The sequence below is a fragment of the Scyliorhinus torazame genome, chromosome 5, assembly GCF_047496885.1.
Source record: "Scyliorhinus torazame isolate Kashiwa2021f chromosome 5, sScyTor2.1, whole genome shotgun sequence".
Taxonomy (NCBI): Eukaryota; Metazoa; Chordata; class Chondrichthyes; order Carcharhiniformes; family Scyliorhinidae; genus Scyliorhinus; species Scyliorhinus torazame.
In genome coordinates, this window is record NC_092711.1 from 189,941,562 (window position 1) to 189,966,256 (window position 24,695).

Below are 24,695 nucleotides of genomic sequence, written 5' to 3' on the forward strand. Positions count from 1 at the left end.
GTGCCCTTAATAATGAATCATCTGTGGGATTATTATTTTACTGTGAATTTGGACGGAAACATTGATCTACAACTGTACCGTCATAACAGTGTGTTAATTCAACCACAGATAGGCTGTCAGTAACAGAAGATTATCACATTTACACCGTGATTGCCGTTTGATATTCTTCCCGTAATAATGCCTATAATTCAACAGAAAGTGAGTTTCACGGTGTGATTAAAAGCCAACAATAAAATTGCATTTAGCTCATGATCACAGTTTATTCACAGTAATCCTTTCAACAACAGAATAGAACTATATTTACACTATGATATGTTGTCGGTAATTGCGATAAATTAGGAAATTAAAGGGATGCAATGGTATCGGATTAGAGGAAAGCAATCTACAGTTAAAGGGAAGAAACTGCCAAGAGCTAAGAAATCACGCTATTAACAAGGTAATATACTATAAACAGCTAGAAATTACGTTATCAGGGTAATATTATACCACTAACTGCGGGAAATTACGCTTTAACATGGCAATATTACACCATCAACAATAATATTATACGACTAAAAGCGATAAATTACACTATTAAAGCGGTACTATTATATCAAGAACAGGGAGAACTTATATTATAATAATGATTTTTAATTGTGTCACGAGTAGAGTAGGCTTGCATTAACATTTCAATGAAGTTCCGGTGAAAACCCTCTCGTCGCCAAACCCCGGCGCCTGTTCGATTACACACACAGATAATTCGGAATATCCAATTCACCTGACAGCACGTCTTTCGGAAGTTGTGGGAGGAACCCCACGCTGACAACGGAACAACGTGCAGACTTCCCACTGTCAGTGACCTAACCACTGTGCTACCGTGCCGCCAAATGTGTTAGTGCGCCGCACAGTGTTATGCCACTAATAAAGATGAATTACCTTATTAGCAGGATAACATTAGACCACTAACAGCGATAAGTTACAGTACTAACATAACAATATCATGCCACTAACAGAGAAAAATACACGACTGAAACGGCGATATCATACGACTGGTAACATTCTAGTGGCACACTGCTAACAGAAAGGAATAACCGTTTAAATGTATAACACTACCAACGCTAAAGCATGACAGTAAAGCGAACACTCAGTTAAAATTGAGACTCTACGCATTTAAAAGGAAGGAATAATGTTGTCAGCGTGCAGTAAAATAACAGTTAAAAGAGAGTGATTAACCCGTCAGTGGAGATAGTGACACAGGTAAAAAGGGGGGGAAACACTCCATAAGGTATCTGCATTATGGAAATGTGATATCTTTAAGTGGTATATAAGAAGCTACTGTTTCCTCTATCTAACAATTAAGTGGAATAGTGTACCTGGAACACCAATAGCTGCAAGTACTGGATAATAAATGGCAACCAGCAGACCTTTTGGTGAACCGTGCATTTCTACCAGAATCTTTGAGTGTCTCCTGAACTACACTGAAGGATTGGCACAGTTATACCTGATGTCATCCTCCAGGGAGATAATTAAGTGGTTTCAGATTTTAGATTAATTGAACAAAAAACAGATTAGTCCACCTGACACGGGACTGCTATTTATCTTCTGCAGGGAATATTAAGTTAATCGAGGGATACGATGGAAAAAGAACAGAGATTACAGTATGATCCTAAGGCCCCTTCTAGGTGATAGCAGAACGGCCTGGGTGTGTGGTCAGGGTTGAATCAAAGGCATTTGACGTTGACGGCTGTGAGATTTGCATCGTTCATTGGCTGCCTCCTTTATCTGCAGCATGACCAGTGACAAAAGGATCTGTGGAATGCACAGCAAGGTGAAATTTGGATGAAGCGCCCACCAGTCACCACCCCCCCCCCCCCCGCCCCCCACACCCCTCCTCCATGAGGTGGCAACTCCACTGACCATGGGGTCAGTTTTCAGTTTAAAGGGAAGTGAACGTTTCAAGATTATTTAATTACTTTTAACCACTTTCCAACTTTCCAAAACCTTAAAATACCAGCGAAACTTAAATATACTTTGAAATATTTTTAAAATCGTATTACAATGTTGTTCGAAGTTTTGTTTCAACACTAATTGCGCAAGTGAATATTTGCATAAAGCAGAAACGAATTTTCAAACAGGGCAAAAGAATGGGCATGGACGCTACTAGATTGCCAGGTGACATTGACTGTTAACATCCTTGGTTAACCTTATAAGTTGAAATTTGACCATTTGAAATGTGGGCAGCGCGGTAGCAGAGTGGGTAGCACAGTTGCTTCACAGCTCCACGGTCCCAGGTTCGATTCCCAACTTGGGTCACCGGCTGTGCGGAGTCAGAACGTTCTCCCCATGTGTGCGTGGGTTTCCTCTGGGTGTTCCGGTTTCCTCCCACAGTCCAAAGATGTGCAGGTACGGTGGATTGGCCATGTTAAATTGCTCTTAGGTTAGGTGTGGTTACTGGTTTACGGGGATAGGGTGGAGGTGAGGGTTTGGGTTGGGTGCTCCTTCCAAGAGCCGGTGCAAACCCGATGGGCCAAATGGCCTCCTTCTGCACTGGAAATTCTATGATCTATGAAACCGTAAATCTGCAGTATTTTTACATTAGTTCATGGAGGTGGTCGTCGCTGTCTGGGCCAGCAAGCATTTGTTTTTATCCTTTATTGCCCTTGAACGGCTTGCTGAGCCTTTTCAGAAGGAATTTAAGAATCAACCATATTGCTGTGGAGAAAGAAATACATGTAGGTCTGGAAAGCGCAGAATATGTTTTTTTACGAAAATGGTTTTGTGCCCATCTTCGACTTTTAATTCGATTTTCACCATCTGTCATGGAGGTGATTGTAACCCGGTTCGCCAGAAAATTAACTCCGGTTTCTGGATCACTGCCACCCCTTGAGTCTAAACCGTATTACCATACTGCAATTCTGTCAGCAAACCAGCCACAATCCTTCGGCGTTCCATTTCTAACCTTCACTTTTTCAAAAACTAAATAATTGCATTGAACGCTGAGGAGAGATCCGTTCTTTTAAACTACCATTTAGTTCTCCCTCTTTGGCACATTGGAACTCTCTGGGTAACTTTCATTTATGTTTACGATATCTGCGAGTGGATTTCTTTGGTTTATAGCGGCTCACTCGATAGCTTTCTGCATCTGGGAGGAAACAAATAACTACCTGCGCCAATTTTCATGAACATATATACGTTATTTAGTTCATTCTATTTCAAAGATGCATATGAAAACAACTATATAATGGGCTTTGAAACCGAGAGTGCAACGTGTTTTCCCCTGATAGCCACCAAATTGTAACTATTTTTTTTTTGTTCCAAACAAGACTGGAAATGTATTATTGTGTTGTTGCAAACTGCAGAGCTAACACGCCTTTCGGAATAACTAATATATAGATTTCTGGCGATGCGTTCTGAATTGTATATGGGCTTCGGAGCAGGCTTTTAGCCTGATAATACCATTTCTCAGTCCGCCAAATATATCGCAAATTCTGAGCCATCAACTCCAAATGTCAATTAACGCTCCCCAGTGCTCTTTACAAAACTCCCAGAGGGGCGATCTTCGAAGGCCAGCATTCTTGTCCTCTGCCATCATAAGTCTGTGTATGGTCGTAGTTTGGCAGCTTATATCGGCGAATCCCTCAGTGTTCATGACTTGATTAGACACATTCAGCACGGGTTTACTAACGGGATATCGTGTGTGACGAACTTCGTGGTGTTTTTTAATTGATGGTGCTTAAAAAATTGACATATGACAGTCGATGGACGTAATGTATTTGGAATTTTAGACGGCTTCTGATCAATTCCCCGCCCCCAACCAACCACTCCCACCCCGAGGCGTTAATTCGCAAAATAAAAAAATAAAAGTACATGGTCCAGCAGGAAACGTTCTGACATGGATTTCAAAATCATTCACAAACACAAAACAGAGAATGGGAATAACCAGCTCATTTTGACGTTGGCAGGCTGAGGTTAGTTAGGTACGGCAAGTATCAATTCTTGGGCCTCAGCTGTTCACAATACATGTCATAAATATGGATGTATTGACTGAATATTACAATCCCAGTTGGCAGATAGTACAAAGCTAGTTCAGAACGTATGTTGTGAGGAAGTTCTATTGCGACTACAGGAAGATGTGGACTGTCTGTATGCGTGTGCAAGAATATGGCAGATGAAATATAATGTGTACAAAAATGTGAGATACTCCACTTTGCCAGAAGCAACAAATGTGCAGAGTATTTCCTAAATAGTAAGGCGTTAGACATTTTAGATGTAGAAAGGAACTTGAGTCACCTCTTTGAATCAGTGATGGCGAACATGCAGGTGCATCAGGCGATTATGTTACTGGAATGTCAGACTTTCCCACAAGATGATTTGAGTACAAGAGTAGTAATATTTTGTTTCAATTGTATCAGTGCTTGATAAGACCGTGCCTGAAGTAATGTCTCGTGTTGGGCCCCGTATCTGAGAAAGGACTTGATGCCATAGAGCGAGTAAATCAAAGCTGCACTAGACTTGTTCCGGGGATGGTGGAAGTGCCCTATGAAGACAGTTTGGGCCACTGGGCCTGTATTCTCCAGGGTTTTCAAGAATGAGAGGTGATTTGATTGAAAGCTACATAACAATTAACAGTAAAAATAGCCTAGATGGGGGTAACATCGTTCCTTTGGATAGGGAATCTGTAACCATGGGGCTCAATTTACAAATAAGAGGGATGCCACTTCGGACTGAGATGAGGAGAAATGCATTTTCTCAGAGGGTTGTGAATCTTTGGAATTCGGTGTCCCAGAGGGATGTGGATGTTCCGTCATTGACGATGTTTAAAGCTGAGATTGATAGTTTTACGATTAACAATATCGTAAAGGATTATGGGGATACTGTTTGTAAAAATCATTGAAATATCCAATCAACCATAATGTTGTTGAATGCGCAGTAGGCTTGACGGGCTGAATGGTCTAATAAAGTCTCTATGTTCCTCTGTTCTCTCTTTGGATCGCAAAATCCCGGCAATTTATTCAGGTTGTTGCAAAGATTATGTGAAATTCGGCCATTATTGGAAAAGGAGGACCGAAGACTGGTCGAGTGGTTCACAGTGAAGAAGAAAGGTTAGGTTACAGAAGGATATAGACGGTCTGGATTGGTCAGACTGGCAGACCTGTGGCATATGGAATTTAACTCCTAAATGTGTGAGGTGATAAAGTTTGGGAGGCGCAACAGGACAGGCGGGTACTCAATAATTGGCCGGATCTCGGATGCTCAGAGGACCAGAGGGTCGTGGGTTGACTGGGCACATGACCCAAAGGTGGCAGGACGGGTTACCAGGGTAGTTAACAAGGCATACAGGAAACCTTCCTTTTTCAGGCGTGTTATGTATTGTAAGAGGAGGAAGGTCATGTTGGAGGTGTACAGGTCTTTGGTTTTGCCACAGCTGGAGTATTGTGTACAGTTCTGATTGCTGCACTGTCGGACGAACGTTCGAGTTCACAGGATATTCACAATCATTTTTCCTGGCATTTTAGCTATGAAGTTACGCTGGATAAGCACGGGTTGTTTTCTGTGGAGCAGAGAAGACTGCATGGGGACCTGACTGAGGTGTCTAAGATTATAAGTGGCAAAGACAATGTGGACAGAAAGCAGCTTTTCCCCGTAGTTGAACGGTCAATAACACGGGAATGAAAGTTTAAGGTGAAATGGAGGAGTTTTAGAGTTTATTTGAGAGACTATTTTTCATCTAGAGGGTGGGTGGAATCTTGAAAGCACTGCCCGTGAGGGTAGTTGAGGGAGGTATCTCACAACTTTTATAAAGTCCTTAGATGAGTAATTTCCAAGGTGCTGGGAAGTGGATTAGTGTAAATTCGAGTAGTATTGCTTTTATCGTTCCAGGCTCAGAACATAGAACAGTACAGCACAGTGCAGGCCGTTCGGCCCACGATGTTGTGCCGAACTAGTCTGAAACTAAGATCAATTCAACCTACTCAAATCATTCCAGTGCACTCCATATGCCTATGCAATAACCACTTGAAAGTTCCTAAAGTGTCCGACCCACTACCATAGCTGGGAGTGCCTTCCACGCCCCAACCACTCTCTGAGTAAAGAACCTACCTCTGACATCCCTCCTATATCTTCCACCATGAACCGTATAGTTATGCCCCCTTGTAACAGCTACATCCACCCAAGGAAAAGTCGTTGAACGTCCACTCAATCTATACCTCTCATCCTCTTATACACCTCAATTAAGTCAACTCACATCCTCCTTCACTCCAATGAGAAAAGCCCTAGCTCCTTCAACCTTTCCTCATAAGACCCATCCACCAATCCAGGCAGAATCCTGGTAAATCTCCTTTGCACCCTTTCCAATGCTTCCACATCCTTTCTATAATGATGTGACCAGAACTGCACACAATACTCCACATGTGGTCTAACCAAGGTCTTGCACAGTTCCAGCATTACCTCACGGCTCTTAAACAAAATCCCCCTGTTAATAAATGCTGACACACTATAGGTTTTTTTCACGGCTCTATCATAGAACATAGAAAATACAGCACAGAACAGGCCCTTCGGCACACGATGTTGTGCCGAACCTTTGCCCTAGATTAATCATAGATTATCATTGAATTTACAGTGCAGAAGGAGGCCATTCGGCCCTTTGAGTCTGCACCGGCTCTTGGAAAGAGCACCCTACCCAAACTCAACACCTCCACCCAACACCAAGGGCAATTTGGACATTAAGGGCAATTTATCATTGGCCAATTCACCTAACCCGCACATCTTTGGACTGTGGGAGGAAACCGGAGCACCCGGAGGAAACCCACGCAGACACGGGGAGGACGTGCAGACTCCGCACAGACAGTGACCCAAGCCAGAATCGAACCTGGGACCCTGGAGCTGTGAAGCAATTGTGCTATCCACAATGCTACCGTGCTGCCCTTAAGAACAAATAAATCTACACTACATCATTTTACCATAATCCATGAAGGTCCCTAATGTTTCCGACTCAACTACTTCTACAGGCAGTGCATTGCATGCCCCCACTACTCTCTGGGTAAAGAACCTACCTCTGATATCCCTCCTATATCTTCCACCTTTCACCTTAAATTTATATCCCCTTGTAATGGTTTGTTCCACCCGGGGAAAAAGTCTCTGACTGTCTACTCTATCTATTCCCCTGATCACCTTATATACCTCTATCAAGTCGCCCCTCATCCTTCTCCGTTCTAATGAGAAAAGGCCTAGCACCCTCAACCTTTCCTCTTAAGACCTACTCTCCATTCCAGGCAACATCCTGGTAAACCTTCTTTGCACCTTTTCCAAAGCTTCCACATCCTTCCTAAAATGAGGCGACCAGAACTGTACACAGTACTCCAAATGTGGCCTTACCAAAGTTTTGTACAGCTGCATCATCACCTCACAGCTCTTAAATTCAATCCCTCTGTTAATGAACGCGAGCACACCATAGGCCTTCTTCACAACTCTATCCACTTGAGTGGCAACTTTCAAAGATGTATGAACATAAACCCCAAGATCTCTCTGCTCCTCCACATTGCCAAGAACTCTAACGTTAACCCTGTATTCCGCATTCATATTTGTCCTTCCAAAATGGACAACCTCACACTTTTCAGGGTTAAACTCCATCTGCCACTTCTCAGCCCAGCTCTGCATCCTATCTATGACTCTTTGCAGCCGACAACAGCCCTCCTTACTATCAACAACTCCACCAATCTTCGTATCGTCTGTAAATTTACTGACCCACCCTTCAACTCCCTCATCCAAGTCATTAATGAAAATCACAAACAGCAGAGGACCCAGAACTGATCCCTGCGGTACACTATTGGTAACTGGGATCCAGGCTAAATATTTGTCATCCACCACCACTCTCTGACTTCTATCGGTTAGCCAGTTCGTTATCCAACTGGCCAAATTTCCCACTATCCCATGCCTCCTTACTTTCTGCATAAGCCTACCATGGGGAACTTTATCAAATGCCTTACTAAAATCCATGTACACTGCATCCACTGCTTTACCTTCATCCACATGCTTGGTCACCTCCTCAAATAATTCAATAAGACGTGTAAGGCAAGACCTACCCCTCACAAATCCGTGCTGACTATCCCTAATCAAGCAGTGTCTTTCCAGATGCTCAGAAATCCTATCCTTCAGTACTCTTTCCATTACTTTGCCTACCACCAAAGTAAGACTAACTGGCCTGTAATTCCCAGGGTTATCCCTAGTTCCTTTTTTGAACAGGGGCACGACATTCGCCACTCTCCAATCCCCTGGTACCACCACTGATGACAGTGAGGACGAAAAGATCATTCTCAACGGCTCTGCAATTTTATCTCTTGCTTCCCATAGAATCCTTGGATATATCCCGTCAGGCCCGGGAGTCTTGTCTATCCTCAAGTTTTTCAAAATGCCCAACACATCTTCCTTCCTAAGAAGTATTTCCTCGAGCTTACCAATCTGTTTCACACTGTCCTCTCCAACAATATCGCCCCTCTCATTTGTAAATACAGAAGAAAAGTACTCGTTCAAGACCTCTCCTATCTCTTCAGACTCAATACACAATCTCCCGCTACTGTCCTTGATCGGACCTACCCTCGCTCTAGTCATTCTCATATTTCTCACATGAAATATCCACTTGGGTGACAACTTTCAGAGATCTATGGACATGAACTCCGAGATCTCCCTGCTCCTCCACATTCTTCAGAACCCTGCCGTTAACCATGTAAACCGCATTCAAATTTGTCCTACCAAAATGAATCACCTCACACTTATCAGGGTTAAACTCCATCTGCCACTTTTCAGCCCAGCTCTGCATCCTATCAATGACTCTTTGCAGCCTACAACAGCCCTCCACATTATCCACTACTCCACCAATCTTGGTGTCATCAGCAAATTTACTAACCCAACCTTGAACTCCATCAGCCAAGTCATTGATAAAAATCACAAATAGCAGAGGGCCCAGCACTGATCCCTGTGGTACACCGCTTGTGACTGAGCTCCAGGATGAAAATTTACCATCTACCACCACCCTCTGCCTTCCATGTGATAGCCAGTTACTGATCCAATCAGCCAAATATCACTCTATGACAGGCCTCCTTACTTTCTGCATGAGCCGACCATGGGGCACCTTATCAAACGCCTTACTAAAATCCATGTATACGACATCAACTGCTCTACCTTCATCTATGTACTTAGTTACCTCCTCAAAGAATACAATGAAACTTGTGATGCAGGACTTACTCCTCACAAATCCGTGCTGACTCTCCTGGATTAAGCTTTAGCTATCAAAATGATCATAAATTCTATCCCTCAGGACCCTTTTCAATAATTTACCGATGACCGAAGTGAGACTAACCGGCCTATAACTCCCAGTGTTATTTATACCTATTCCCTTTCTTGAACAAGGGGACAACATTCGCCTCTCACCAGTCTTCTGGCACTATTCCTTTACAGTGAGGACATAAAGATCAAAGCCAAAGGCTCTGCAATCTCATCCCTCGCCTCCCAAAGAATCCGAGGATATATCCCATCAGGCCCAGGGGACTTATCTATCCTCAGTCTTCTCAAAATTTCTAACACATCTTCCTTCCGAATATCTATCTCCTCCAGCCTACCAGCCTGTATCGCACTATCCTCCTCAACAACATGGCCCCTCTCCTTTGTGAACACTGAAGAAAAGTATTCATTTAGGGCCTCTGCTATATCTTCAGACTCCATGCAAACGTTCGCACTCCTGTCCTTGACCGGCCCTAACTTCATCTTCGTCGTTCTTTTAATCCTCACACAAGTGTAAAAAGCTTGATGGGCTGAATAGCCTCTTACGTCATGCATAATTCCATAAATCTGTGATTCTATACGTTGTTCCACCTCTGGGGAAATACTGCAAATCGGTGAATTATTCCTACAGAGGGTCAACACGGACATGACTGATCTCATGACCATCTTAGTTTGTTCAGGAATTCCTTGATGATATTATTAATATCAGAAAATCGCCATTTTCACAGCATGTGCTATGTCCAGAAATTGGCAGTGAAACCACAGTTGAGAGCATTAAATGAAGTAGGCACGGTCTCTATCATTGCTGTACTGGCCCCTGCCTCTGTTCATATTAAACTAGATCTGTTTTACGTTTGTGTTACAGTCGGCCATGTGGCTGATCATAATAAGACCATAAGACCATAAGACATAGGAGTGGAAGTAAGGCCATTCGGCCCATCGAGTCCACTCCACCATTCAATCATGGCTGATTTCAACTCCATTTACCCGCTCTCTCTCCATAGCCCTTAATTCCTCGAGAAATCAAGAATTTATCAACTTCTGTCTTAAAGACACTCAACGTCCCGGCCTCCACCGCCCTCTGTGGCAATGAATTCCACAGACCCACCACTCTCTGGCTGAAGAAATGTCTCCTCATCTCTGTTCTAAAGTGACTCCCTTTTGTTCTAAGGCTGTGCCCCCGGGTCCTAGTCTCCCCTGCTAATGGAAACAACTTCCCTCCATCCACCCTATCTAAGCCATTCATTGTCTTGTAAGTTTCTATTAGATCTCCCCTCAACCTCCTAAACTCCTAAGCGCCCGGAGGAAACCCACGCACACACGGGGAGGATGTGCAGACTCCGCACAGACAGTGACTCAAGCCGGAATCGAACCTGGGACCCTGGAGCTGTGAAGCAATTGTGCTATCCACAATGCTACCGTGCTGCCCACGGCAGATGGATGACAACATTGCATTTGCTTTCTTAATTACGGACTCAACCTGCAAGTTTACCTTTAGAGAATCCTGGACTAGGACTCCCAAGTCCCTTTGCACTTCAGCATTATGAATTTTGTCACCGTTTAGAAAATAGTCCATGCCTCTATTCTTTTTTCCAAAGTGCAAGACCTCGCACTTGCCCACGTTGAATTTCATCAGCCATTTCTTGGACTACTCTCCTCAACTGTCTAAATCTTTCTGAAGCCTCCCCACCTCCTCCATACTACCTGCCCCTCCGCCTATCTTCGTACCATCGGCAAACTTAGCCAGAATGCCCTCAGTCCCGTTATTTAGATCGCTAATATATAAAGAGAACAGCTGTGGTCCCAACACTGAACCCTGCGGGACACCACTCGTCACCGGTTGCCATTCCGAAAAATAAACTTTTATCCCAACTCTCTGCCTTCTGCCTGGCAGCCAATCGTCAATCCATGTTAGTACCTTGCCTCGAATACCATGTGCCCTTACTTTACTCAGCAGTCTCCCGTGAGGCACCTTATCAAAGGCCTTTTGGAAGTCAAGATAGATAACATCCATTGGCTCTCCTTGGTCTAACCTATTTGTTTTCTCTTCAAAGAACTCTAACAGGTTTGTCAGGCACGACCCCTTATTAAATCCATGCTGACTTGTCCTAATCCGACGCTGCACTTCCAAGAATTTAGAAATCTCATCCTTAACAATGGATTCTAGAATCTTGCCAACAACTGAGGTCAGGCTAATTGGCCTATAATTTTCCATCTTTTTCCTTGTTCCCTTCTTGAACAGTGGGGTTACAACAGCAATTTTCCAATCCTCTGGTACTTTCCCTGACTCCAGTGACTGTTGAAACATCATCACCAACGCCTCCACTATTTCTTCAGCTATCTCCTTTAGAACTCTAGGATGTAGACCATCTGGGCCCGGAGATTTGTCAATTTTTAGACCTCTTAGTTTCTCTAGCACTTTCTCCTTTGTGATGGCTACCATATTCAACTCTGTCCCTTGACTCTCCGGAATTGTTGGGATATTACTCATGTCTTCTACTGTGAAGATTGACGCAAAGTACTTATTCAGTTCCTCGGCTATTTCCATGTCTCCCATCACAAAATTACCAGCGTCATTTTGGAGCAGCCCAATGTCAACTTTTGCCTCCCGTTTGTTTTTAACGAATTTAAAGAAACTTTTACTATCATTCCTAATGTTACTGGCTAGCCTACCTTCAAATTTGATCCTCTCTTTCCTTATCTCTCTCTTTGTTATCCTCTGTTTGTTTTTGTAATCTTCCCAATCTTCTGACTTCCCACTACTCTTTGCCACATTATAGGCTTTCTCTTTTGCTTTGATGCATTCCCTAACTTCCTTTGTCAGCCATGGCTGCCTTATCGCCCCTCTGATAACCTTTCTTTTCTTTGGGGTGAACCTCTGTACTGTGTCCTCAATAACTCCCAGAAACTCCTGCCATTGCTGTTCTACTGTCTTTCCCACTAGGGTCTGCTCCCAGTCGATTTTCGTCAGTTCCTCCCTCATGCCCCTGTAGTTACCTTTATTGAACTGTAACACCTTTACATCTGATTCTACCTTCTTTATTTCAAATTGGAGATTGAATTCGACCATATTATGATCACTGCCTCCTAAGTGTTCCCTTACTTTAAGATCTTTTACCAAGTCTGGCTCATTACATAACACTAAGTCCAGAATAGCCTGTTCCCTCGTGGGCTCCATCACAAGCTGTTCCAAAAAGCCCTCCTGTAAACATTCAATGAATTCCCTTTCCTTTGGTCCACTGGCAGTATTATTTACCCAGTCCACCTGCATAATAAAGTCCCCCATGATCACTGTGACCTTGCCTTTCAGACATGCACTTTCTATTTCGTGGTGCATCTTGTGCCCCTGGTCCTGACCACTGTTAGGAGGCCTGTACATAACTCCCATTATGGTTTTTTTGCCTTTGTGGTTCCTCAACTCTACCCACACAGACGCCACATCATCCGACCCCATGTCGTTTAGTGCTATTGATTTAATTTCATTCCTAATTAACAAGGCAACCCCGCCCCCTCTGCCCACCTCTCTGTCTTTTCGATAGGTTGTGAATCCCTGGATGTTTAAATGCCAGTCATGAACCCCCTGCAACCATGTCTCTGTGATGCCTACCACATCATACCTGCCAGTCACAATCTGGGCCACAAGCTCATCTACCTTGTTCCGTACACTGCGCGCATTTAAATATAGGCACCTCTAATTCTCTAGTGACCGTCCCTTTTTGTTTTCTTAGTGTGGTGAACCTTGGTTTACTGAGCCTTTCCATACACTGTGTCATACTTTGTGGGATGGGGACTATTGTAACCTCTCCTGAGTTCTGTCTTTTCGTGCTTTTTTGTATTCCTAAGCAGCTACGCTTCCCACTGATTACTTCACCTCTTGGTTCCCTGACTTTCCCTTCCCCCCCAATCTTTAATTTAAAGTCCTATTGACCACCCTATTTACTCTTTTCGCCAGAACACTGGTCCCAGCTCAATTCAGGTGGAGACCATCCCAACGGTATAGGTCCCCCTGTCCCAAAACTGATGCCAGTGTCCCATGAAAAGGAACCCCTCATTCCCACACAACTCTTTCAGCCACGTGTTAACTTCCCTTATTCTTGCCTCCCTATGCCAATTTGCACGTGGCTTGGGGAGTAATCCGGAGATTATGACCCTTGAGGACCTGTTTTTTAATTTGCATCCTAGCTCTTTATAATCTCTAAACCGGTCCTCTTTCCTAGACTTGCCTATGTTGTTGGTACCAACATGGACCACAACAACTGGATCCTTCCCCTCCCTCTCCAGTATCCTTTCAAGCCGGTCAGAGATGTCCCGCACCCTAGCACCGGGCAGGCAACATACCATGCGGGACTCTTTATCCTGCTCACAAAGGATACTATCTATCCCCCTGATAATAGAATCCCCTACAACTACAACTTGCCTATTTACTCCCTCCCCTTGAATGGCCTGCTGAACCATGGTGCCTTGGTCAGCTGACTCATCCTTCCTGCAACCCTGTTCGCCATCCACACAGGGAGCAAGTGCCTCATACCTGTTGGACAGAGTCAAGGGCTGAGGCTCCTGAGTTCCTGACTGCTGGTTCCCTTTACCTGCCTGACTTGCAGTCACACCCTGCTGTCCCTGGCCACTACCAGGATTTAAACTACTTACTCTGACAGGTGTGACTGCCTCCTGAAACACAGTGTCCAGGTAAGTCTCCCCCTCCCGGATGTGTCTCAGTGTTTGAAGCTCAGACTCCAGCTCATCAACTCTGAGCCGGAGCTCTTCGAGCAGCCAACACTTACTGCAGATGTGGTCGCTGCAGCTCGCAATGGGACCTGCCAGCTCCCACATCAAGCAGCTCAAGCACATCACCTGACCCGCCATCTCTAATTAATTAATTAGTTTAATTTAAGTTTATGGTGGGGGCAGCTTCAGCCAATCAGACACTACCCTGCACTTTTAATTGAAAAACAGCACAATTAGATTAACCACTTACCTTTCCTGGTTACCTTACTGCACCAAACTAGCAAATTTTCACTGTCTGTATCTCTCTCACTCCGGCTGTGTCTCCTTGACCTGCGCAATGCTAATAATATAATATAATAATGCTAATAATAATAATATAATATGGCACTTACCTCACTCCAATGGGTCTTATTATTAGGTTAGAGGAGGAGGGCGGGTGGGAGACACTACACGTGTCTCGGGTTTCCTCTCCACCAGAATTTATTGGTTGGAGGGGGGGGCGGTCTTCACAGAAGTCCGCGGGTCGAAAAAAAATAAAACAGAAAATAAGTGGGTTTTTTTTAAAGGAGAAACTTACCTCCCAGAAATCACTTGCGCACTGCTCCCGCTGAAATCGACTGGCCTGCTCCTGTGAAGGTAAGTGTTTTTCAAGGAGAAACTTACCTCCCAGAAATCACTTGCGCACTGCTCCCGCTGAAATTGACTAGCCTGCTCCTGTGAAGGTCTCCCAGAAATCACTTTCGCACCGCTCCCGCTGAAATTGACTCGCCTGCTCCTGTGAAGGTCTCCCAGAAATCACTTGCGCACTGCTCCCGCTGGAATCGACTGGCCTGCTCCTGTGAAGGTAAGTGTTTTTCAAGGAGAAACTTACCTCCCAGAAATCAGTTGCGCACTGCTCCCGCTGAAATTGACTCGCCTGCTCCTGTGAAGGTCTCCCAGAAATCACTTGCGCACTGCTCCCGCTGGAATCGACTGGCCTGCTCCTGTGAAGGTAAGTGTTTTTAAAGGAGAAACTTACCTCCCAGAAATCAGTTGCGCACTGCTCCCGCTGAAATTGACTAGCCTGCTCCGGTGAAGGTCTCCCAGAAATCACTTGCGCACTGCTCCTGCTGAAATCGACATGTCACGTCTCAACTGTTTCTTTTTTTTCTTTATTCGTTCATGGGATGTGTGCGTCGTTTGGAGGGCCAACATGTGTTGCCCATCCGTGAGGGCATTTAAGAATGAACCACATTGCTGGCGGTCTGGAGTCACATTTTGGCCAGACCAGAGAAGGACGATAGATTTCCTTTCATAAAGGGCATGAGTGAACCAGATGTTTTCTAAACGGTCACTGGTTTCATGGTTATCATTCGTTCCAGATTTTACTTCAATTCAAGTTCGACCATTTGTCCTGTTGGGATTCGAGGTTCCCAGAACATTACCCTGGGTTTGCTTAATTACTAATCCAGTGACAATACCACTACGCCACCACCTCACAGCCCAATCTTTTTGGTATATATACTTGACCGAGGTACTCTTTATATGCTATGAGGCACTTTGAGTCATGACTTCACTGAACCATATCCCCGCTAATATGACAAATATCATGGCTCAATAGATACGACACCATGCCAGCATGGTGGCATGGTTAGCACCGCTGCATCACGCGCCAGGGGCCTGAGTTTAATTTCAGCCTTGGGTCACGAGTTTAATTTCAGCCTTGGGTCACTGTCTGTGTGAGTTTTCAGATTATTACTCTGTCTGCGTGGGTTTCCTCTGGATGCTCACGTGTCCTCCAACAGTCCAACTATGTGCAGGTTTAGTGGATTGGCCACTTAGCATCCAAAAGGATGTGTAGGTGAGATGAAGGATTCATGGTGTTGGGTGGGGGAGTAAGCTTGGTACTCTTTGAGAAGATTGGTGCAGACTCGGTGGGCTGAATGGGATCCTTTTGCACTGTAGGGGTTCTATGATTCTATGATTCCCTGTCTCTCTCTCTGCACTAAACTAGAACATGTTCCTGATTGCTTTCCATGGGGCTTTGTCTCGCTCATTACTCCACTCCTTGTTGCCACCTTTATATAGAATTTTTAGGATGCCTCAGTCCATGTTCCACCAGTCCATGTCTCTGTCTATATAACACAATACCCTGTCTCTATTATTAATATTGATAGTGCGATTCGTGATCCATACGGAATTTGGGACTTTACCAGCAGAGGCTTAAAGTCCAAAAACAAGAAGATTAGTTAAACACTGATTCCATCTTTGAATATCTGCTTCCAACCCTTGGCTCTGCTCTTTACGATACGTGTGAAAGTGTTCAACTTTTTTTATAAGTTTTTTTATTGGGTTTTTGAACAAAGTATATTTGCCGTTATGTAGACAGGATATGATATATATATATATAGAAGAAGAGAAGGGCACACACACACAAATCACAAAGGGAGAGAAAAAAAAGGAACAACACGAGAGAAATACAAAATCAAATAATGTAACTGGTAGGGTGTTATGCACCCGCTCAACAGCAACAACTCTGTACACGTGGCAAAATTATTTACACACATAAGTAAGCAGTGGGGGGGGGGGGGGGGGGGTTGCAGATATACATTTGGGTGCCGGAGTGACACTTACGGAGGGCAATACACGAATGAGTGAGGTGCTGATGTGGTCCCTTGCTTTTCCCGGGCGGATTTCACTGCCGTTGTCGTCCTGTGCTCATTTCCGCTTCAGCCGGCCTTCGCCTTTCCTTCCTCTTATATTTAGCTGCAACCCCCCCCCCCCCCCCCCCCCCCCTCGTCTATCTCTCCCTCTCATGTTTTGGCTACTTTCACCTGGTTCTTGGTTACCTGGCTACTCTTCCGCTTGTTTGTTGGCTACAGATCCCGGAACAATTGGGTGAATGGCTCCCACGTTCTGTGGAAGCCGTCATCTGACCCTCGGATGGCGAATTTGATTTTCTCCATTTGTAGAGATTCCGTGATGTCGGAGAGCCAGTCTGCAGCTTTGGGTGGTGCTGCTGACCGCTAGCCAAACATGATTCTACGCCGGGCGATCAGGGAGGCAAAGGCAAGGGCGTCTGCCTCCTTCCCAGGGAAATATCTGGCTGGTCTGAAATCCCGAACACCGCCACTTTCGGACATGCCTCCACCCTCACCCCCAGCACTTTGGACATTGCCTCGAAGAAGGCTGTCCAGTATTCCACAAGTCTTGGGCAAGACAGAACATGTGGGCGTGGTTGGCCCCGCCTCCTTGGCACCGTTCACATCGACCTCCGGGAAGAACTTAGCCATGCGAGTTCTTGTTAAGTGGGCTCTATGTACCACTTTTAGTTGCGTCAGGCTGAGCCTTGCACACGTGGAGGTGGAGTTAACCACATGCAGTGCTTCACTCCATAGTCCCCACCCTATTTTGATCCCCATGTCCTCCTCCCATTTCATTTTTGTTGCGACAAGTACGGTGTCGGCCCCTTCTAGCAGTCGGTCATACATGTCGCTAGTTTCCTTTCTCTAGTATGCTTACGTCCAGCAACTCTTCCAGTAATGTCTGTCGTGGCGGTTGTGGGTATGTCCTTGTCTCCTTTCGTAGGAGGATTTTGGCTTCCAGGTACCTTCGCTCGTTCCCCCTGGCTAGCTGGAATTTCTCTGTCAGTTCGTCCAGCGTTGCGATCCTGCCGTCCGTGTATCAGTCCCAGACTGTCAGTGTCCCTAAGTCCTGTCCCCACCTTTTGAAGGTGGCGTCAGTCAGCGCTGATGTGAACCTATGGTTGTTGCAGATGGGAGCTTTGTCCGACATTCTGGTCAGGCCAAATTGCTGCCGGAGTTGGTTCCAGGACTGGAGGGTGGCTGTCACCACCGGGCTGCTGGAATGTATTTTGGGTGGGGATGGGAGTGCTGCCATGGCGAGGGCTCGGAGGGAGGTCCCCCTGCAGGAGGCCTCCTCCGCGCACACCCTTTCGGCTTCTGGCTCCTTGATCCATCCTCTTATTCGCTCGGCCGTCGCCGCCCACTGATAGAATTGCAGGTTTGGGAGGGCTAGCGCCCCCCCCCCCCCCCCGGGGCTAGCCCCCCCCCCCCCCCCCGGGGCTAGCCCCCCTCCCCCTCCCCAACCCAGGGTTTTGTTTTTTGTAAGACCTTCATTGGGATCCTAGCATTATCATCCCCCCCCCCCATACGAACGCCATGATTAGTTTGTCTACTGCTTTGAAAAAGGCCTTGGGGATGTAGATCTGGATGGATCTGAATAGGAAGAGGTACCTGGGCAGCACGTTCATTTTGATCGTCTGGACTCTCCCCGGGAGGGAGAGTGTGAGTGTGTTCCATCTTTGCAGGTCCTTTTTTACTTCCTCTGTCAGACTGGTGAGGTTCCATTTGTGGATCCCTTTCCAGTCATGGGCTATTTGGATCCCCATGTAGCGGAATATATGTCGGGCTTGTTTAAACGGCAGTCCCATTAGTGCTGCCTACTTGTGGGTGTACCGGGAAGATCTCGCTTTTGCTCATAAGAACATAAGAACTAGGAGCAGGAGTAGGCCATCTGGCCACTCGAGCCTGCTCCGCCATTCAATGAGATCATGGCTGATCTTTTGTGGACTCAGCTCCACTTTCCGGCCCGAACACCATAACCCTTCATCCCTTTATTCTTCAAAAAACTATCTATCTTTATCTTAAAAACATTTAATGAAGGAGCCTCTACTGCTTCACTGGGCAAGGAATTCCATAGATTCACAACCCTTTGGGTGAAGAAGTTCCTCCTAAACTCAGTCCTAAATCTACTTCCCCTTATTTTGAGGCTATGCCCCCTAGTTCTGCTTTCACCCACCAGTGGAAACAACCTGCCCGCATCTACCCTATCTATTCCCTTCATAATCTTATATGTTTCTATAAGATCCCCCCTCATCCTTCTAAATTCCAACGAGTACAGTCCCAGTCTACTCAACCTCTCCTCGTAATCCAACCCCTTCAGCTCTGGGATTAACCTAGTGAATCTCCTCTGCACACCCTCCAGTGCCAGTACGTCCTTTCTCAAGTAAGGAGACCAAAACTGAACACAATACTCCAGGTGTGGCCTCACTAACACCTTATACAATTGCAGCATAACCTCCCTAGTCTTAAACTCCATCCCTCTAGCAATGAAGGACAAAATTCCATTTGCCTTCTTAATCACCTGTTGCACCTGAAAACCAACTTTCTGCGACTCATGCACTAGCACACCCATATCTCTCTGCACAGCAGCATGTTTTAATTTTTTATCATTTAAATAATAATCCCTTTTGCCGTTATTCTTACCAAAATGGATAACCTCACATTTGTCAACATTGTATTCCATCTGCCAGACCCTAGCCCATTCACTTAGCCTGTCCAAATCCCTCTCCAGACTTCCAGTATCCTCTGCACTTTTTGCTTTACCACTTATCTTAGTGTCGTCTGCAAATGTGGACACATTGCCCTTGGTCCCCAACTCCAAATCATCTATGTAAATTGTGAACAGTTGTGGGCCCAACACTGATCCCTGAGGGACACCACTAGCTACTGATTGCCAACCAGAGAAACACCCATTAATCCCCACTCTTTGCTTTCTATTAATTAACCAATCCTCTATCCATGCTCCTACTTTCCCCTTAATGCCATGCATCTTTATCTTATGCAACAACCTTTTGTGTGGCACCTTGTCAAAGGCTTTCTGGAAATCCAGATATACCACATCCATTGGCTCCCTGTTATCTACTGCACTGTTAATGTCCTCAAAAAATTCCACTAAATTAGTTAGGCACGACCTGCCCTTTATGAACCCATGCTGCGCCTGTCCAATGCGACAATTTCCATCCAGATGCCTCGCTATTTCTTCCTTGATGATAGATTCCAGCATCTTCCCTACTACCGAAGTTAAGCTCACTGGCCTATAATTACCCACTTTCTGCCTAACTCCTTTTTTAAACAGTGGTGTCACGTTTGCTAATTTCCAATCCGCCGGGACCACCCCAGAGTCTAGTGAATTTTGGTAAATTATCACTAGTGCATTTGCAATTTCCCTAGCCATCACTTTTAGCACTCTGGGATGCATTCCATCAGGTCCAGGAGACTTGTCTACCTTTAGCCCCATTAGCTTGCCCATCACTACCTCCTTGGTGATAACAATCCTCTCAAGGTCCTCACCTGTCATAGCCTCATTTCCATCAGTCACTGGCATGTTATTTGTGTCTTCCACTGTGAAGACCGACCCAAGAAACCTGTTCAGTTCCTCAGCGATTTCCTCATCTCCCATTATTAAATCTCCCTTCTCATCCTCTAAAGGACCAATATTTACCTTAGCCACTCTTTTTTGTTTTATGCATTTGTAGAAACTTTTACTATCTGTTTTTATATTCTGAGCAAGTTTACTCTCAGAATCTATCTTACTCTTCTTTATAGCTTTTTTAGTAGCTTTCTGTTGCCCCCTAAAGATTTCCCAGTCCTCTAGTCTCCCACTGATCTTTGCTACTTTGTATGTTTTTTCCTTCAATTTGATACTCTCCCTTATTTCCTTAGATATCCACGGTCGATTTCCCCTCTTTTTACCGTCCTTCCTTTTTGTTGGTATAAACCTTTGCTGGGCACTGTGAAAAATCACTTGGAATGTTCTCCACTGTTCCTCAACTGTTTCACCATAATGTCTTTGATCCCAGTCTACCTTAGCTAGTTCTTCTCTCATCCCATTGTAATCTCCTTTGTTTAAGCACAAAACACTAGTGCTTGATTATACCTTCTCACCCACCATCAGTATTTTAAATTCCACCATGTTGTGATCGCTCCTTCCGAGAGGATCCCTAACTATGAGATCCTGAATCAATCCTGTCTCATTACACACGACCAGATCTAGGACCGCTTGTTCCCTCGTAGGTTCCATTACATACTGTTCGAGGAAACTATCGCGGATACATTCTATAAACTCCTCCTCAAGGCTGCCTTGACCGACCTGGTTAAACCAATCAACATGTAGATTAAAATCCCCCATGATAACTGCTGTACCATTTCTACATGCATCTGTTATTTCTTTGTTTACTGCCTGCCCCACCATAATGTTACTATTTGGTGGCCTATAGATTACTCCTATCAGTGACTTTTCCGCCTTACTCTTCCTGATTTCCACCCAAATGGATTCAACCTTATCCTCCATAGCACCAATGTCATCCCTTACTGTTGCCCGGATGTCATCCTTAAATAACAGAGCTACACCACCTCCCTTACCATCCACTCTGTCCTTCCGAAAAGTTTGATACCCTCGGATATTTAACTCCCAGTCGTGACCATCCTTTAACCATGTTTCAGTAATGGCCACTAAATCACAGTCATTCACGATGATTTGCGCCATCAACTCATTTACCTTATTCCGAATGCTACGAGCATTCAGGTAAAGTACACTTATGTTGGCTTTTTTACCTCTGTTCTGAATCTTAACACCTCGATCAGTAACCTCTCCTAAGTTATATTTCCTCTTAACCTTTCTCCTAATTTTCCTTGTCGTCGAACCCACATCTTCCTGTAACAACCTGCCGCTTACCATTAATGATTTCACTTCCCGTTTTATTTCTTTTAGTATTCCTGGTCCTATTCACTGAGCTCCCCCTCAGTCACTGTACCTTGTACTGTCGCCCTTTTTGATTTTTGACTATGGCTTCTCTGCCTTACACTTTCCCCCTTACTGCCTGTTATTTCTGTCCCTGTTTTACTACCTTCCAACTTCCTGCATCGGTTCCCATCCCCCTGCCACATTAGGACATCGGTTCCAGTCCTGCCCAGGTGCAGACCGTCCGGTTTGTACTGGTCCCACCTCCCCAAAAATCGGTTCCAATTTCCCAGGAATTTGAATCCCTCCCTCTTGCACCATCTCTCGAGCCACGCATTCATCCTCTCTATCCTGACATTCCTACTCTGACTAGCTCGTGGCACTGGTAGCAATCCTGAGATTACTACCTTTGAGGTCTCAACTCATGTTGAGTTTGTAGCCCGAGAAGGCGCCAAACTCTTTCAGGAGTGCGATGATTCCATCCATGCTGCTTTGTCGGTCCAAAATGTAGAGGAGCATAGAGTGAAACTCTGTGCTCTCTGCTTCCCCTTTGGATCCCCCTCCAGCTTTTTGCTGCTCTGAGCGCAATTGCTAGTGGCTCGACCGCGAGAGCGAAAAGCAGCCGCGACAGTGGGCATCGTTGTCTGTTGCCCCTGTGCAGCTGGAAGTATTGGGAGTTGGTATTGTTTGTCCATACGCTCGCCATGGGAGTGTTGTATAGGATGTTTACCCAGGAGGTGAATCCCATTCCAAGCCAGAACCACTCCAGTACCTCTATGATGTATTTCCATTCGACTCTGTCGAAGGCCTTTTCTGCATCTAGGAAGACGATCACCTCTGGTGTTCTCTCCCCGGGTGGGGTCATTACCATGTACAGCAGGCGCCTAATGTTCGAAGTTAGCTGTCTACCTTTGACAAATCCCGTCCAGACCTCTGTGACGACCTCTGGCACGCAGTCTTCTAGCCTTTTGGCTAGAACCTTGGCCAGTATTTTGGCATCTGCATTCAGCAGTGAGATGGGTCTGTATGACCGACATTCCGTTGGGTCTTTATCTTTCTTAGGTATCAGCAAGATTGAGGCCTGTGCTATCGTGGGTGGCAGTGTGCCCTTTGCCAGCGAGTCTGTGAACATCTCCCGCAGGTGCGGGGCCAGTGCTGTTGCAAATTCTTTGTAGAAGTCTGCCGGGAGCCCGCCTGGTTCCGGCGCCTTCCCTGCCTACATGGAGCTAATGCTGTCCATGATCTCTCCCAGTGCTAGTGGTGCTTCCAGGCCCCATTTTCTGCCCTCCCCCACGACCTGTATGTCCAGTCCATCAAGGAACCGTTTCATCCCGGACTCCCCCATTGGGGGCTCTGAGCTGTACAGCCCTTGGTAAAAGGCCCTGAAGGCTTTGTTGATCTTTTCTGTGTTCTGTTTCTGATGTGCCTCTAGTACCCCTGATTTGTGCAATTTCTCTCGTGGCTGCCTGCTTTCTCAGCTGGTGTGTCAGCAGGCGGCTGGCTTTGTTTCCATGTTCGCATAGGGTCACACGCGCCTGGCGGAGTTGATGCACTGCTTTCCTGGCGGAGAGCAGATCAAAGTTCCTTTGTAACTCTTTCCTCTCCGCCAGGAGCTCTACGGTCGGTGTCTCAGGGTATATACGGTCTACCTCCAGTATAGAACATAGAACATTACAGCTCAGTACAGGCCCTTCAGCCCTCGATGTTGCGCCGACCTGTGAAACCACTCTAAAACCCATCTACACTATTCCCTTATCGTCCATATGTCTATCCAATGACCATTTGAATGCCCTTAGTGTTGGCGAGTCCACTACTGTTGCAGGCAGGGCATTCCACGCACTTACTACTCTCTGAGTAAAGAACCTACCTCTGACATCTGTCCTATATCTATCTCCCCTCAATTTAAAGCTATGTCCCCTCGTGCTAGACATCACCATCTGAGGAAAAAGGCTCTCACTGTCCACCCTATCCAATCCTCTGATGATCTTGTATGCCTCAATGAAGCCACCTCTTAACCCTGCTGATTTTACCTGCAGGAAGTGCTGCCATCTCCAGCTCCTCCAAGACCGAGTTAGGGAACTGGAGCTGGAGTTGGAAGAACTTCGGATCATTCGGGAGGCAGAAGGGGTCATAGATAGCAGCTTCAGGGAATTAGTTACACCAAAGATTGGAGATAGGTGGGTAACTGTAAGAGGGACTGGGAAAAAACAGTCAGTGCAGGGATCCCCTGCGGTCGTTCCCCTGAGAAACAAGTATACCGCTTTGGATACTTGTGGGGGGGACGACTTACCAGGGGTAAGCCATGGGGTACGGGCCTCTGGCACGGAGTCTGTCCCTGTTGCTCAGAAGGGAAGGGGGGAGAGGAGCAGAGCATTAGTAATTGGGGACTCTATAGTCAGGGGCACAGATAGGAGATTTTGTGGGAGCGTGAGAGACTCTCGTTTGGTATGTTGCCTCCCAGGTGCAAGGGTACGTGATGTCTCGGATCGTGTTTTCCGGGTCCTTAGGGGGGAGGGGGAGCAGCCCCAAGTCGTGGTCCACATTGGCACCAACGACATCGGTAGGAAAGGGGACAAGGATGTCAGGCAGGCTTTCAGGGAGCTAGGATGGAAGCTCAGAACTAGAACAAACAGAGTTGTTATCTCTGGGTTGTTGCCCGTGCCACGTGATAGTGAGATGAGGAATAGGGAGAGAGAGCATTTAAACACGTGGCTACAGGGATGGTGCAGGCGGGAGGGTTTCAGATTTTTGGATAACTGGGGCTCTTTCTGGGGAAGGTGGGACCTCTACAGACAGGATGGTCTACATCTAAACCTGAGGGGCACAAATATCCTGGGGGGGAGATTTGTTAGTGCTCTTTGGGGGGGGTTTAAACTAATGCAGCAGGGGCATGGGAACCTGGATTGTAGTTTTAGGGTAAGGGAGAATGAGAGTATAGAGGTCAGGAGCACAGATTTGACGTCGCAGGAGGGGGCCAGCGTTCAGGTAGGTGGTTTGAAGTGTGTCTACTTCAATGCCAGGAGTATACGAAACAAGGTAGGGGAACTGGCAGCGTGGGTTGGTACCTGGGACTTCGATGTTGTGGCCATTTCGGAGACATGGATAGAGCAGGGACAGGAATGGATGTTGCAGGTTCCGGGGTTTAGGTGTTTTAGTAAGCTCAGAGAAGGAGGCAAAAGAGGGGGAGGTGT

At 45.9% G+C, this 24,695-nt stretch overlaps 1 pseudogene; it reads right to left on the bottom strand.

The window, feature by feature from the left end:
- Window positions 1-24,695, bottom strand: part of LOC140418091 (putative divalent cation/proton antiporter TMEM165) — a 181,587-nt pseudogene that overhangs the window by 13,876 nt on the left and 143,016 nt on the right.